The following is a 17347-nucleotide window of genomic DNA, read 5'->3' as shown; positions in this document are numbered from 1 at the left end:
TCAACCTCAAAATATTATCACTTGGGTTGGATGAAAAGGCAGAATTTGTGTGGAATTCTGGGAAGTTGAACGATTTTAGCTAGGCGTAAAGCCTCTTTAGCCTTAATGCTCCCCCCCCCCCAAAATAAATGGGGACTTGAAGGTTAACCACACTCACCAATTTGAATCAGGCAAAAATCATAGTAATCCCCCTTTAATTCACAAAACTAAAACAAATAAAACTGTTGGTGTTGGGAGGTAACAGGGTTCCTAACTAGAAACCCCCTCTCCGCTTTCACTCATTATCATTCCCCTTTGCCCATATTCTCCCATCCATCCAACACATTTTCTGTTGCTGAGGCCATCCCACCAATCAAGCCTAGACAATTGCTTCCTGCAGACTACTTAAAAACATGAATGGATGGATTATATGACTGGGGCAGATAATTAGCCTTTCTCGTTGGGGTGTGCTTACCGGCTTGGGGGACTGATGCACTAGTGAAGGCGTAGGTACATAGGTGTGTCTTTCTATTTCATAGAGCAGCTGAGGACGAGGCCAAGGATGAAGATTGGAGAATGGTGGCAAAGCTGAGAAGGGGTTTGCTGGATTGCCTTCCCTTCAATGAGGATCTGACACGAGCTGTGCTAATGACAGAGCTTGGCGGAACTTCCAAGGGCCCACACTCATCCAAACTCCACATGAAAACAAAGTCCTAGACTACGCTTCACCTTAATACAGGTAGGCTCTAAACGGCCTACCCTTTACCAAGTTGCTCAAGCCTTGTTCCATAGCCGCACATGGACTTCAAACACCAAACAAATGGGCCAATTTGGAGTCCCCTTTGTAATTTAGTTTGCCAAATAATTTTCTTGCAATTGTTTGACCAGATTTTGGTCTATCAGGTATACAGGCAATGTAACATACAGTTTAGCATGTCATGTCTACCAAATGTGCATGTAAAAGTTTTGCAGAGCGCTCAGCTGTGGTTGGTTGCTCTGTGGATGGATGGTTGTGTGCATGAAGGCTGCCTTCTCAACTTTGTACTGCGGGGTCCCAATATTGGTTGATTCCCAGACCATGCCGGAAACCACATTACATGACATGGTTCATACTGCAATAGTGAAGTTCTAGTCATCTTTGTCAAAAATAGTCATTTGCATGAGATAGCAAATCATCCTTCTGGAACGTATGTTTTACCATGTATGTTCACAACAAAGTATTGTACAGTTTATACATGCAATGTTGACCAAATGCGCATAGCGTGAATGTAACATATTGCAGAGTCCTCAATTACAGTTAGTTGCTCGAAGTATAGTCAACTTTTATAAGACATTGCTCGCTCAAACTATTAGTGTAGCACTCACGTATTGGTTAGCTGAGCCCCGAAATTTCAGTCTATGCCAGAAAAACCATATTTACTGACATAGCAAATCACACAGCAACCAACACATAATTAAACACTAAATATAATGGTATAGTACTAGTACTCTCTGCCAACAAATGTAATTTTCATGCAATAGTAAATGTACAGTATCACGTGATGTCCTGCAATGAAATGTACTGTTTAGCATGTATTTTCAGAATAAGGCAAGGCATAAAAATAAGCATTGTCGCATAGCAAATTGCTATGCAATTCTGTAGGTTTGCCAATTAATCTGACACTTGTGTAGCACAGCAAGCTATTTAAAATGCCCTGTTCAATGAACGCACAGCTCACCCTACATTGCTCTCTTGGCCTCAGGGCATTCTCTGCCATTTAAAGGAGCAAATGAATAGAGAGTGTGCAGCAGTAATCCTCTCCTTCACTCTAAAAAGTGCCAAAGGCTTATGCGAGAGTGCTAGGTAAGAAAACATTTTTCAATTAATTGCAAACAGAAGTAAATATGATGATACTTTTATGAAGCTAGCTATATTCTGTTTGGCACTATGTATTTACTTAATTTTTTTTAAAGGAAGTCATGCAATTGTAATCCTAAAAGTTACATAAGGCATACTTACAGTACTGCTACTGTAAAACACTGCAGGGTCTCCATGTTTTTCAGTAAAGTTTAGGCTAGTGAATCTAAAGCTCATAGTATCAACTAGACTTTATTCTGTTGGGGAAGATGGATCATATTGCCAAATTAGCGCTTTTGAAAATGTACAGGATCACACGGCCAAATCTTTTTGATGGCAAAGCTAATTCTCTGGCCTGCTGGTTGCATACATCTGTGCAACTGGTGCTCTAACCATGATCTGATCTGTGCAACTGGTGCTCTAACCATGAGCTGATCCCAAACTCATTGACATTCTAGCTTTTCACCATTTGGCTTTAGACCAGCTAACCTACAAGGGAGATGTCAGCAAACTACAATATTCCACCAGGTTTGCCCAGTTCTATACCTGCTGCGCAAGCCACTCTGCGTATTACTTTAGTTCCTCTTACATAATGAATCCACAAAGATAACTAATTTTCACAACAAGTAGGGATCAATAGTTCCATCCAGTCTGTACACCGAGAGATCTACTGCAATACATACACTGTAGTAAGCCTCCAGAGCTCGTCTTGCTCTAAGATTGATAGCAAACGATGGGTCAATCCTATAATATACGGGACACTACCTTGTGCAACACTGACTGCACAGAGCCTTGAAAAGGAAACTATTTTCAGGACTTTAATCGTTTTTATTTACGTCTATCCAGGCAGCTAACATTTACATTTTACAGACACTCCTCTCACTACTGTCTTACTTCAGCGGTACATAAAGATGCAGCATTTTTGCTCATTTTAGGTCTTGGTTACAGATAACTTCTGGTGATATTAAAAATAGAAGCACCAAATTGCTAATCAAATAAGTTTGTTTGCTAATCAAGACATTTTTTATCTGCAATCTTTGCTAATTGATTTTTTTTAAATGAATGTATGCCTTGCTAAGGTCTGCCGTAGCCCCCCAGACAACCGTAAGTGTTTTGAGGCAATGGCAGTTAGGCACTATGCAAGGTTTATGCAATATGCATAACTACTCACAATAAAAAAATAGGAAGTAAATGTACTCCCAACAAAAAATAGGTAACAGACAACATATTTGTGAGCCATGAATTAACTTGTACATATACTTTTATTAAAGAAAACAAATTGTTAGTTACATTTGAAATTTCAAACAATTCTATTGTTAATAATTATATAATATGCTGAATACATGTAAATGTTTCTTACTTATGGCCAATGCATATTTTACTCTACTAATAGCTGTCTCATGGCCTATACAATTTTTGTCAATTGCCTAGTTCTAGTTGTGCTGGGTGATAAATCAATGTGATTTATTTTTTGACAAAATTAAAATCTAAAAACAAATTCATAGAACATACAAATCTGAGTGTAAAGAAATGGTGTTTATTTTTTTATGGAAAACCAAAGCAAAATGTTACTGAATGTAAATAGAAAGAAAATGTTTACAAAAATTAAGAGGAAAAACAAAAAGGTAACAGGACATAAAACTCTTTCCAGTATTATATTAACAGTATTGGCAAGAAGATATACATCTCATCTGTTGCTGAATATTGACTCCCCCTGAACAGGTTTTTAGAAAGTAATCGATAATCGATTTCTGGAAGTGCGATTCTCAGTAATTGATATGCTCTATATTTGTGTACTATGTGGAGGAATGAGGAAGGCCAAGTAGTTCACAATGTGGGGAAAAAGTTACATTTGGTAAATAGCGACCATAATTCATTGTCTTCGAGGGTTCTTGTTGGTTGAAGTGGCAGTTAGTTTTCATTCCATTGAATTGCACTAAATAGGTATTATCCGTTTAGTGTGAATTCATAAATGCGTGGATATATAAAGAAATGTACACTGAAATTTCAAAAAGATTCTTGGGAAAAATCCAGTAGTAAATAGTGGTGAAAACTAAAGTTCAAAAGATAAAGACAGGGCTCAAAATGTGCATTCGCAACTAGCCACAGGCCCTTCGACTCTTGGCGAGCAACAAGTGATGTGCTCTGCTCATGTGTAGAATTGAGATGTCGAGTGACTTTGTATGCATCACTAGCGGCTTGCAAATTGAAATCATTAACCATGATAAAGCAACCATTTTAATGGGCACATACCTTCAAATCATGTTTCTGCCTAGTGGGCTTATTTTTCGTATAATCCGATTTCATTTTTTTAGCCGAGTAAGGACATTGCCAAGAGACTTTTTGGAACAAAATAATATTGAGTTTACCAATTACGCTGATGACACGCAATGTGTCATTACCATGACAAGCAATTGTGAAGAAGATGAGTTGAACATGAACAGGATCTACGGCCTAATACAAAGATGGATGTGTCTGAATGGCCTCTCCCTTAACACCAGCAAAACAGAGATGATGCTGGTGGGGACTGAAACCAAGACCCGCAGAATGGAGATGGAATATGGTCAGATACGAATTGACGACTGCTTAATTAAAATCAAAAATAAAGTGAAGACTCTCGGAGTGTATCTGGATCGCAACTTGAATATGGAAGCCCAAGTGAGTAGTCTGGTTTTTTGGGCTTATTATATGAAGCTACTCACCCATGCACAGCCGTTCATCTCAAGAGAAAGTTGGGAAACATTAGCAAGGACCTTGATGGGATCAAGAATTGACTACTGTAGTAGTCTCCTCAATGGTCTGCCCAAAACTGAAACGAACAGACTACAAGTGGTAAAGAATAATGCAGTCAGAGTCCTTATGGTTGGCAAGAAAAAGGACCACATATCCAATGCGAGAAGAGGCCTACATTGGCTTCCAATTAAGAGAATTTGCTTTTGGCTCTTGCCGATTACATACCAATGCCTAAGAAGTACAGCGACAGCTTATCTCACGGATGAATTGGTTGTTAAATACAACAGGCACAACTTGAGATCTAATAACTCCTCTCAATTGAAAACTCCAATTTGTAGATTGGCTGAGGTCAAGAAAGGAGCATTCTACACAGTGGTTGAAGTGGGCGGGAGCGGTCGGGGGCGGTGCTCCTCTACTTCTTTTAATTTAGTTTTACCGTTCCGGTTTCTTTTTAAAATAAAAGTATAGGAACGGTTTCGTTTTAAAATAAAAGTGTAGGAAGAAGTTGAAACGTGCACTTTCAGTGCACTGCACTGGACGTGCCCTTAAACAGCAGGTGCATGTGTTCTGGGGTTTGTATTGTGCATTAGAGGGGGCGCGGTAATGGGGTTTGTGGGGAGCGGTGCAGGCCAGTAGGGAACATAGTTCCACTACTTCTTTTCATACACTTCAACCACTGATTCTACGCAGCAGCACCTGCAGCCTGGAACAGTCTCCCATTGAGTCAGAGAGAAAATGTCAATTACGATCTTTAGGAAGAGACTTAAGACCTTTTTATTTAACTAATATGACCCTCTATTTCTGAATCTTGGAACAGATGGACCTCGTTCTTAATTTTTTGTATCCGAGTCATCTGTGTTTCAGAGCCCTTAAGCGCTATATAAATAAATAAATACAAAGGTTTAAAACAGCAATACATGTAAAGCTCGGCAATGCTGTGCTGGATAGTTTTCATGTAGTCTTAGATCGTATGCACTAGTAAAGTTGTCTGTTGTCTACAGTTAGGAACTACTGTGTAGCAATGTGTAGTTGGCGTAAATGCATGAGAACACAGACCTTTGTTACTTTAGCTAGGTGCCATTCAATTGATCCCTATGCAATCCCAGAAATTACCTCATCATGTATGCGTGATGAGATATGCCCTCTTGTGGCATTGCCATGTTTGGGTGATAGTTTAATTAGGCAATGAATAAGTCTATCCATATGTTGTTCACTCATGAAAAGTAAATCTAGGTTGAGAAACCAACTCGTTGGCATATAAAGACTTTGCATTTTTATGAGGGTCAAAAAGGTTTAAATGTGAAAGTGGTAATACTACATAAAGTACTATAATGTATTTAAAAACGTTTTTTCCTTTGTCTTGATTTTTTCCTCTTTTACATTTTCCTTTTTCTGGTTTCATACAAGAGCATTTCCCTTTTGTTTTGCATGAAATAATTGTCTTTTTTACATTATGATTTTGCATGTGCTATGAATTTGTTTTTTTAAATATAATTTGGTCAAACAATGAAACACATTGAACGATTTCTTGGTTATGGCCTCGCACAACTAATGAACCAGAATTGCCAAAACTCATAGGCCCTGAAGAAACTCCACGAACAGAATTTTTTTGAAATATTCAAATTAACTTGCATTACAGGTTAATCAAAACAAGCAAACTTAGTTTTTTATCCAAGTATCTGTATACTGGGAGCCTGGCTCACAAATGTGTCTTTTCCTTTTCACATTATTCATGACACACGAGGGGTAAAAGTGTCATGTTGTAGCCAATGCAGCAGATTTAGCAGAATATGCAGGGTTTGGGGGAGGGACAGGAAGGTTCTGTATCGCTTTTTTTACACCAGTCTATTTTTCAATAAACACAACAGACAACATCAGATCCCGACACCACCTTCCATCCACAACTCCACGAGGGTATATTCAGATCCATGGAACTGCCAAGCGGTGTGTGACAAATTGCGGGATTCTGTCACTTCTCCCCAAGGTGGAGCCGTTCCTTGTGAGGCTAGGGAGGTGAGCCCGCTATGCAACACACTTCCGGGTAGAGGCCAGCAGAACCTCACTGGGAGAGACTCCCCTTTAGGGACAGGAACGCCTAAGAACTCCCTAAACTTAGGATCACTATTCCCTCTTCAATAAGATCTTATGAAGGTGGATCGGAAGAACAAGTTAAAGTTTATTATTGTCATCCAAGTATACCATTAAAGTCTATGAGAGAAACTGGGATGGAGATGATCAATCGAGCCATATTGAATGAGCAACAGGAAGAGGGTCGACTGGTACAATGTCTCAGGGAAGGCCCAGAAGAACGTCATAAAACTGGAAGGCAGAGTCTTGAAAGAGGTGGCAGGGGGGTGTGACGAGAGACCACAAAGTTCAAATCAGCTGGTGCTGACCAGCCGGGTGTGTCCCGGACACGTAGTCTCTGATACAGAGAAGAGAACCAGACGAGAATACCAAATTGGCGCTTTGGGAAGGGGGAAAACACGCTGCAGACCGAAGTGAAGAGAGAGCCTACTGGAAGACCAAACGAATGCGAGTTGACAATGCACCGCGTTGGGAGGAAAAAGAACAGCGAGAGCGCTAAAAGAAGATATACCGAGAGGCGTCCTTACTCCGAAGCGAGGAGAAGTTGTGGTGTGAACCAGGTAAGCAGCAGTGGACCTATGAGTGCATAAATAACACTAATACCATAAAGGAAAAGCCGACCAAGAACAAAACTAAGGAAAGAGCAACAGAGCAACAAAATAGTCTGTTGCTAAGGAGAGAAGCCATTCTGACACAAAGAGAAGGAATACCCAGTCCGCTCTGTTCGAATGCAGGTGCAACGCCCAAAACATGACAAGAGGTACATGAGAGCACTATCCACAGCAAAACAAAGGCCCATGTCACTTTAAGGGTTTCTTAGCCAGCATCATTGTATTAGGTTGTACCTTGGTTGCAGTTAACAGAGAGAATGTGTTTTTGCAGTTTGGAAAATCTTTTGTTAGTTGAGTGTATGGCTGAAGTGCTAAATAGTGCAAGCATTAAGTAGGAAAGACATTCATTTTTATTAGCATGAGGGCCATCTGCCACACTAACCAGAGTCCTGCCATTTTGAACTAGGCTCTGTTGGAGTCTGTAGCTTTCTAGCATTCAGAGTACTAGGACACATTTCTGAGCTTCAGTCCCGTTTATGCAATGAATTTTATCGTCACTCCCCCCCCCCGCGAGCATCCAGATTACCAAGGCCCTTGGAAAAAGGGTGAACGCCACACAGACATTGGTTATTGTTGCAAGGCTTAGCTGTTCCCAGATGCTTCAGGCAAGAGATAGGTAACGCTATCTTCCCAATATTAGATACATATAATGGCAGTGACGGACACGTTTTGGTGTGAACAAGGCCTAGAGGGAAGATATAGCCAGAGTATTGGATGAGGATTGGTTATACTGCCCCCACTGCGAAGTGGTAGGACCATTAGTACTGCAACTGGTAGGCTGAATACAGCAAATAAATCTGAGAAAGAAGTTCAAGGAGCAGTGACTCGGCTACCTTTTTTTTTTTTATAAAGCCACCTTGTTCCCAAGAGAGATATGGGAGGATGTATGCTGTGTTTTAAGATGGGAGTAGCATCGGCGTTGCCAATGTTTTATGTTATCGTGCATTTGTATGGCACCTTATATACCATTGGTATGATCTCAAAGCGCTGTGGGTTGAACGCTCTCGGGGACTGTAGTCCAGGTGAATAGGGCAGTAAATAGTGCTTGCGTGTCCTCAGTATGTGTGCAGCCAGTGTGGTTTACGTGGTGTATAGCTGCATTCTAATGCTAGGCGTGGTCCAGTGGTTGTGCGAGATCCGTAGAATGTGTGCAGCAAGGCCGTTCACCTCAGTCTGCATTCTGGCGATGGTGGAGCTTGTGTATGAGATGTGTGCAGCTAGGCTGTTTTCCGTGGGATATAGCGGTTTTCTATAGACTGTTGGTGTTTATGGTGGTGTGTAAATATATGTGCAGCTATGCCAAATTTGGTCAAGGGGTATAGCTGCATTCTATTGTTTGTTGGTGTAGAGAGGAGTGAGCATATCGCTGTGTGCAAGTGTTTATGCGGATTGGTGGGAGACCCCTATTTCTGATGACCTAGTGCCTGCTGAGCGGACTGTATCTATTCTAGGGGATCGGAGCATTGGTTCTCAGAGAAATTCTCTTTCTAGTGTGGAGTTTGTTCTGATTGCCAAGCTTGGGGTGGTCTTCCCCTGCTTGGCAGTGTCATTGCTGTTGAATTGCCCTATTCCTTATATTTATTGGGTTAAGCAACTTACCGGTCTATGGTAGTCTGAGTCTACAATTCATTATTGGATGATACCTTCCCCTTGTGCAGTTATCTCCAGTTCTGTTGGACTTACGAGTACTAAGTAGATTCGATGACTGGTGTTCAGTGGTTCCAAGGAGGAGCAGCAGCGGCGTTGGTCATGCCTGCAGTTGCTTATAGAATTACACCTTATCAGTGTGCATTTACGTCAGTTCTGTTCCGTCGGACATAAGAGTACAACCTAGGTATGAAGACAGGTATTCTGTGAACCCAAAGGTCTGGCAAAGGATCAGGCCGTGAAGTTTGTGGTGTCTCCGACTGGCATTGTAACATGCAGCAGGGGTTAGAGAGTTTTTGATCTGGTGTGCGGTTAGAGTATTGATGACAGGCGGCAGTACCTCAATGTCACTTGTAGGAGTTTGCCTTGCCAGATTCCTCCCCTGACTCAGAGCATATTCCCTTGAGGTGGATCAGTCTGTCCATTTCTGAAGCTTGGTTATAAGTGCTAGTGCGCGCATTTTCCGGGTCCCGGGTAATTGTTTATACCGAGTGGATGGGCATTCTTATTGTAGTTTTTGAATTCTGGAGTTACACAGCATCATTGTCCCTTGCGTGAGTGAAGAGTGCTAGATAGCTCAACTGATTACAGAGGTAGTGCACATCCGAAAGAGACAAGAGAGCAAGTCCAACCAAAGCATAGTTGATACTGCGCACCGGGTGAGTTCATGGCATCAATTCCCAGGCAGATCAGGGTAACATAACTTGATCAGATACCACTTTGTATATCCGGAGGATGATGAGATATGGGCAAGTTGTAATGTTTGAAACATAAGTGCTATTAGGCTCTGGCATTGTAGTTCTGCCCATTAATTCCCACATAATTAAGATGGACACAGGTTAACAAGAGCAGGCCCAATCTTATTGTTTGAACATATGTGCTATTAGGGTATGGGTTTGTAGTTCTGTGCATTTATTCACAGATAAATAAGATGAGAGGTTGACATCTAATGGACTGATAACGCAAAGCATACTTGGAGGAAGATAATGATTAAGCTCAGTCATGGCGAGGAACAGAAGTGCCATTAGGACTCGGGTTAGGAGTCAAGGGCATTCGTTTTCAGATAGATCGATGGAGATAAACATCTCCCGGTCTTCGAACATGATGCATGTCTGGTCAAGGGCAATGAGCGAGCCCAGTCAGAGCGTAAAAGCATTAAGTGTAATTACGTGTTGGGTTTGGAGTCGTGGGAATTAAGATTGTAGCGTGGTTTGGGGTGGCAAGGACAGCTTAATGGTGCATGGGAGCAGCTAGGTCATTGTTTGTGTGCCAGCAGCTTCCTAGCATTGAAATAAATTGATCAATAGAGCCGGCTCCTGTGTCCAGATTGTTCTTACCTCCCCGTGTTCATGCAGTACCAGCCACGTCTGGCCATTTGTGGTAAGTTGAGCGGCCCAAAGCGGACCCTTACCCGAGTTAGGGAAAAGCGCAGGTTTTGAGTGCTTTCCGGAAAGCCATGCAGTCTTGGCTGTGTCGCCTTGGCTGTGTCGCATGTGGGGAGGCAATGAGTTTCACAATGTTGGCACCAGGGCTGAGCAGGCGGTTCTCCAATCCTGGCTGAATTGGAGGTAGGAAACACTACGAGGAGGGCCATGCTTGACCGTAGGTTGCGGGTTGGGAGGTAAGGAGATAATCTTTTCTTCTAGATATCGGAGGATCGTTCTGGGGCAACATGCTCGCCTTGGAAGCAAGACGACACGGAGCAACACAGAAACCTCTGGGTATTAGGCGCGTTATAAATAACCTATCACATCATATCATTTGGGGCCAAATTCATGCACCGCTCGGCGAGTATTGCACAGGATTTCGAAGGTGGCCCTTCGTCCAACTGGGAGGTTGGGGTACGGAGAGCAAGTGAGGTGTGATCCCTTCCTCCCAGTGCAAGAAGCAGTCTGGCAGCTGCGTTTTGGACTCTTTGGAGTTTTAGTTGAAAGGCTGGTGCACCTAGTCAAGTCTGGACACGACAAAGGACATCATTGCAGCCAGTCTGTTAGGGTAAGAGAGGCAAGGGAAGATGTGCTTCAGGAGCCTAAGGTGATAGTGGCAGGATTTGGAAATCTTGTTGATGTGGTGAGACAGGGTTAGGTTCGAGTCCATTATGCAGCCAAGGTTGACAGTGGTGTTTTGGGAACAAGGAGGCAATGCAGAGGGAGGGTGGCCATGGAGATGGTTGCGGGAATAGAGCTTATTGCTGCCCACCATGATCTCAGTTTTACCTGGGTTCAGAAGGAGAGTGTTACTCGCCATCCAGAGGTCAATGTCTGCAAGACATGCTGCTACGTCAGGGCGAGGATCAGAGGTTGATTAGGAATTCTCAGGATGATTTATGTGTTGTCAGCATATAGCGGGAGAGGTTGTGAGCGGAGTGACTGAAATGCGCTTCCACGTCTCCCCTAGATGGTCAATGTCTCCTTTGGGAAGGTAAGAGATCTATCTTTTTCAGCAGGAGCTTATTTTTCATAAATTAGCAGGGCAAAGGTACCTCCCCCTTTAACCAGAATGTTCTCCAACCCATGGTTAAAGAGGAGTACTTTAACAAACCCTTTCTAGTCTTTATCAAGGATACCGGCCCCCATATTGGTCATACTCCACGGCCAGGCTTACATAGGTTACTTCTGAGAATGGCACTTTTAATCCAGTATCAATGAGGCCACATCCCTTTGGGGGGGGGAACAGCCAACCTCTTTGCACTGTACAGGTCCCATCCAGCGTAGTACGGGGAAGCTATAGTGGGAACTTGAGCATTTGGGGAGGTGCTGACCAATCTAATTTTAGGAGATGGGTAAACTTTCATCACAGTCTAGGTACATCCAACTTCTAATACCATCTTTTATAGAGGCCAGGTGCAATGTACAAAAAAAATAAAAAGCAGACACAGGAAGTTTTACAGATTACAATTTCACAAAAGAAAATTCAAGAGGCCTCCAACAATGGGTGCGACACGTCCTAGTAGTCTTGCGTCTTTTCCAAGCGGTTCCCGAACCAGAAAGTATCTGTTAGTAGTGTGTTGTGATATTCCCAAGGCTATCGATCGCTAGCACCTCAGGTTTGTTGAGTATCCCAGGGGTTCCCAAGCCCTGTCTCAGCTTCGGTATTGACAAAGTCCTCACTGTGATCCCTATGGTCTCATCCAAAAACCAGATAGCAATGCAGCTTTTCCACTGTGGCGAGGTGGAGCCAGTAGCTACCCCCTGTTCTTTACATGACCCAATCTATGCCCACAGCCTTGCTTGCCTCTACCAGATTTTGGACCACTTTCTGTCCATTACCATAACTACACCTTCTTTGGCCTCTTTATCCAGACCTCGTACTACCTCCCTACTTTTCCACCTTCCTTGAGCCAATACCATCTCCACATTACTTCCTACTCCATTTTATTCTCAGGTCTCCCTTCTGCTCTTGCCCATACCACCTCCTTCACCATCTGCCACCTCCACCTACTCATGTGATCACATCCTCATATCTCACCTCCTGATGTTACCACCAGATCCTCAATATCACCTTCTCATCCTGATGAGAACACATTCTCCAAGATCTTCTCCCCCTCTCCTCCAGCAACTGTTCAAAGCGTCTTATATTGCTCTGCAACTACCAAACTCCTTCTCAAACAATCCACACTGACTGGGATCTTTGGGTTGTATAGGGCTGTGCTCAATGCGCCTAGGAAGAGCTTGAAGGGAGGATCTGCAATTGTGAAATTGGTGTGGAGCTGGGGTTGGACCTCTTGCCTAGGTTAACCTCAACCTCCCTTGGGATGTGGCTTCAGGACAATTCCTTTATAAGACCTAGCCACCATCTTGGAATTCACTTCCCCTTTCCTGTTGCTGCTTAGCACCGCTTGGGAAGTATGCACAACTGCAAGGTCTGGGAAATCGCTGAGGAGTGCCAAGTTGTCTGGTCTCATGAGAAAATAGTATTATGTCCATTCTGTTGTTACAGGGTATTGACTTAACTGTTCACACTTGCTTCAGGATTGGGTCATCTTGGGGGGCATGCACATCATTAAGTTGTCCTGGCCAATGTAGTAACAGTAAGATCAATAATGTTGTCCAATCAAAATGGAGTACATTTGCTGACTACACAATGAAGTCATCAGTAGAAGGCAGCATTTAAATGAGTACGGGTAGGTTACTAACCAATAGGTTTGGGTTGCGTATGGTGCATTTAGGTTTTTGTATAGGTGTTAGCCAATACAAAGTGTGCAAATTAGATTTACTTGATATTTTTAACAACTGAACTTTTTTCTTTTTTTGTCTTTAAATACTCACTTTAAATGTGGGAGGACAGAGCGTTATTGATTCCTTGAATAATTTGATCCAATCAGGTTTTGGGCCTACCCTACACTATGCAGGACCCCAGTGACGTTAGCCCTACAAGACAGGCAAAGGGGAACATGGGAGACCCGGGAGGGGGCCAAGAGAGAAAGATTATCTTTACGGAGACACACATTCATCCCAGGCCACAAGCAATGTTGAGAATACGGAGAGACTGATAATTATTGCTGGAATGCTCCTACTCATCCCAGTTTAGAAGAATTACTGAAAGGAAGTGAGAAGAATTTTGGAACTTTACACCCTGGGTTGATCAGGATGAAAAGGTGATCATAAAAGACTGGAAAGGCTGTTGGGAGGACAAAGATAAATGTTTTTTTGAAACATCCCATTACCGGAGAATAAGAAGTAGAAGAACAAAAAAAAAATAGCAAGAGAAAATAAGTAAATTAATATATTGAGGACTGAAAGAGTCCAGTAGCTGAACTGTATGAACTAATTAGTAGTGGCGAAAAAAATATTTACAAGTTCCATATTGAATTGAACCTGGGGAAAACCCATACAACAGGAGATGGGAGTAATTTTCCTGTCCCTTAGTTATTCTACAGTGGTAGTGTCATAATCTGGTCGTTTTTGGACATTGGACTGAATCCGATTTAAGTCTTCCACTGACCGACTGACGAGTACCTTAGTTAGATTTTAGATGTACATAGGTGAATTCCATACATGTGGTTGTAATGTCCAGCCTGGTACTGTGGTAGATGTAAAGGTTAGAAACAAGTCAGGGGGTTAGCATTGTTATTGTTCGTGTCTTAATATCCATTTGTTATATTGTGAAAAGACTAAATGCTCGGCTGTAACACAAATAAAAAAATGTTTGTCAGGTAGGTAACGCCCATAGTTTAGGGAAAACTAGGAGTTTAGACCTTTTTGTTAAATAAAACTACACTAAAGTAAACCAGTGTATGTGTCATTCTTCTGACCCCCCCCCCCAACCTCCCCACAAATGCCACAGGAAGGACCACTAATGTCACTACTGGTCCTGAAAAGTTACAAACTCACACCTTGTAATATTTTCGTGAATTATTAGGTGTCAAGAACTATGGATCACAAAAACGTTGTTTTACTGTTAAAATACAGTTTCTTGCCTAAAACAATACCCCCACTGGGAGTGGGGTCTACTTTTTTGCTCCTTAAAAAATAAGTTCACTCCCATAAAGAAAATGGGGAATAAAATACTCCCTGTTCAAAATCTTATCTGGAGCCTTCTTTGTTCTTGTGTGCTTTAAAGGCATCTTCATAAATGGTTGCTGGATTGTATGCGACTGGTAAGGATTTCGTCTCTCTACAGTCAGCCTGTAACAAATACTCATGATAAATGCAGTGAAAGAAGATTTCTACTTTCCTTCGAGTGAGTGAAGCAAGAGGTCTACTCCTATGGACTTGCATATATGAAGTGTAGGAAAGCTTGACAAATATGTAGTCCAATAGTAGATTATTTTTAGCTCTATTACAGAAATGTACTTTCATCAGTAACATGGCTTGTAAAGATATAATCTATTTACAAGTTTGGTTACAATTTAGGTGCACAGATAATCCTACGGACTGCTTCTAAATCAACAATCATTCTGCAGGCGATACTCCAATGTGGTATTCGGGGAATTCAGCAAATGCTTTTACAAAAGGTTTCACCTGTGCTAGAGCTCATTTCACTCTTAATTCCCCCCTTTAGATCTGGATGCTAAAGAAAATATATCCACTAGGCAAAGACCAGTTAAAAATTACAGACACTCTTGCGAAAGAGAAGGCCAAAGGACTGTGTCCTTTCTGCTCTCCGAATTACTGAGTTTCAATCATTTGCATGCACGTCTCGAAACTGTCGACTTACTACTGCGATTGCATTGATTTGGGGATGCCATGTGCCAGGTTATAAGCAAGGTCATTTGTGTACGGTCATGAACTAATTTCAGAAGCTTGTGGCCGAAAGGTGTTTTGTGGGGGGTGAGGATCGCAATAGAGTAAAGAGCAGGGGTACACAGTGCCCCATTTCCCTATAGGATTGCATAGAATGGCCAGAAATGCTCAGTTTTGGAAGTGCATGGTCACCCTCAGTTAACTAAATGCATCAGGGACCAGTCTATCGATTTAGTCATGTTTCATCTGCAGATTGAATTTCGACTGCTAACTACCGACCACTAATACTGGCCTTCAGAGGTCCAAGTTCTTACTGCCTTACCATCCTGAGCCAACCGGTTATACTCCCCATCCACTCTAGAGTACTGGGGAAGAGACATTTCTGTAGCCCGCCTCCTGTCTCCAGGTGGCCTTAAGATCTGGGCAGAACACCTCATCCAGCCAGCCAGCCATCCATCCATCCATCAGCAACAAGAGGCAGCTTTATAAATGACACCTAGCAGAACATACTTATTAATCTTGGGTATTGAGGCAGGTTTCAAAACGCAAACACCCTCCATCCATCTTACCAGGTCTGTCCTGTGTAAGACTGGTGAGTGTTTATGGGGTGTGTAGGGTCTTTTAATCGGGTAATCACTACTTATGGGACATTTGCCACCCATCCCAAATCAGGTGTGCACAATTTTCATTTCTTTAATAAAAACAAATGTGTATGGACCTGGGACTATCAATTTGAAATATTGATTCTTTATAGCCTCCCTCCCCCTTCAGTGAAAGAAACAGTGTTGCACAGAAGGTCCATTTATTAATAAAAATGGAAAAAAATCAATTTAAATATGAACAAGTTATGCATCTATGAACTTCAATTGTAGAATGATCATTACACTGGCCGCATCCCTTTTCTATGTCGCACTTACTTGGCTAGACTAAGCCCACACATCTACATTATACATTTTTTACCCCGAGTGCCCACTACTATGGATTGAAAAATGAAGGACGACTCTGGATAAAGCTTTCCTTTGACAAAATTATTTTCTTTTAACTCCCATTTTTTGTGTGGAGCTCAGGAGGACTTCTTAATGATTAGAGCCCAGACAAAAGTATCCAAGTGGCAATGAACACTAGTTGTGGATCTGGGTCCTCTAAGGGTCATCTAGATAGAGATGTGCAGCTGGTTGTGTAAAACGGTTAACATGTGGACCAGGACTCTCGGCAGATTGCAGGCCATCAGGAAGCATCTAAAACAGATAGTGATTTGTGCCCACCGCAGACTTCAGTGTTTGGGAAAATTGTGTTGTGAATGTAGGCATTCTTCAGGTCGATGGACATCAGGAACATGCCTGTGGTTGTTGCTGCTATGATTAAATTCTATGACAAACCTATTGGACAATGGTCCCAGTGGAGTCATCTCCGACTAGTGATTCGGCTTTGTTAAAGGGTGGAAATGACCCCCCACGGTTGATGACTTGTGGGATTCTGGGCTGATGGAGTCAGGACATTGCAGAGGCTGTGGTGGCGTTAGCTTTTGGTTTCATCGGCTTGAAAGCCCCATTGTCTGCAGGATATACCCTGCATCAACTTCTGAGCCTGGTAAGATTACCTAGGCAGGTACCTATAAGCATTCTTTAGGTGAGAGGGCTTAGCATTACGGGGTATCCTCCTCAGCCCGTTTGAAGCGTTGGCTGATTTGCAAACCAAATGCACTTTTGTCCAGAAAGGAGAGACGAAGCAGGATTGTGCAAGCTCCCCTTCCACCAAGATAACGAGAAATTACTTGTAAAGGTGCTCCGTTGCTTCCTACCTAGGTTTGTGCTATATAAATTCAAAAACAGATGTCTTTTTTTTGTTACCTCCCCATTCAATGGCCTAAGATAGTATGATCTGGCGGCCTACACCAAGGCCACAACTCGAATAATGTCAAAAGAAATACGCAGATCATTCTTTCACCACTATTGCCAGTATGTCTGTGCAGTCTTGTTCCTCCCGTAGGGTGAAGAGACTGAAGTCTTCAAGGAGGGATTGGGATGCAAGAAAGAAGTCTGCCCTCAGCGAAAATGTGGAGGCTCCATGGGCCCTCTTTGAGTGTTCTACTTGGTGTAAGGAGGTGGCCGTTCTGTAGCCCCCAAAGGTCACCCCACAAAGGAAAGGATGCTGCAAACTACATCGAGGCAATCTGGAAACTCCTTCCCAAAACCCAAAAGAGCACAGAGTTGTGTCCATCCTCGGAGGATAGCAGCTATTTCTGGCATAGCCCGCCCACCCTTCCC

General features: G+C 42.5%; 1 protein-coding gene across 2 annotated transcripts in view; it reads right to left on the bottom strand.

Annotated features, from left to right (window-relative positions):
* Nucleotides 1–17347, bottom strand: part of JADE3 (jade family PHD finger 3) — a 566198-nt gene that overhangs the window by 400053 nt on the left and 148798 nt on the right. The gene's annotated exons all lie outside the window — the stretch shown is intronic.

The sequence above is a fragment of the Ambystoma mexicanum genome, chromosome 7p, assembly GCF_040938575.1.
Source record: "Ambystoma mexicanum isolate Mex_15411 chromosome 7p, UKY_AmexF1_1, whole genome shotgun sequence".
Classification (NCBI taxonomy): domain Eukaryota; kingdom Metazoa; phylum Chordata; class Amphibia; order Caudata; family Ambystomatidae; genus Ambystoma; species Ambystoma mexicanum.
Note: the sequence above shows the minus strand (reverse complement) of the source record. Positions and strands in the feature narration are given on the sequence as shown.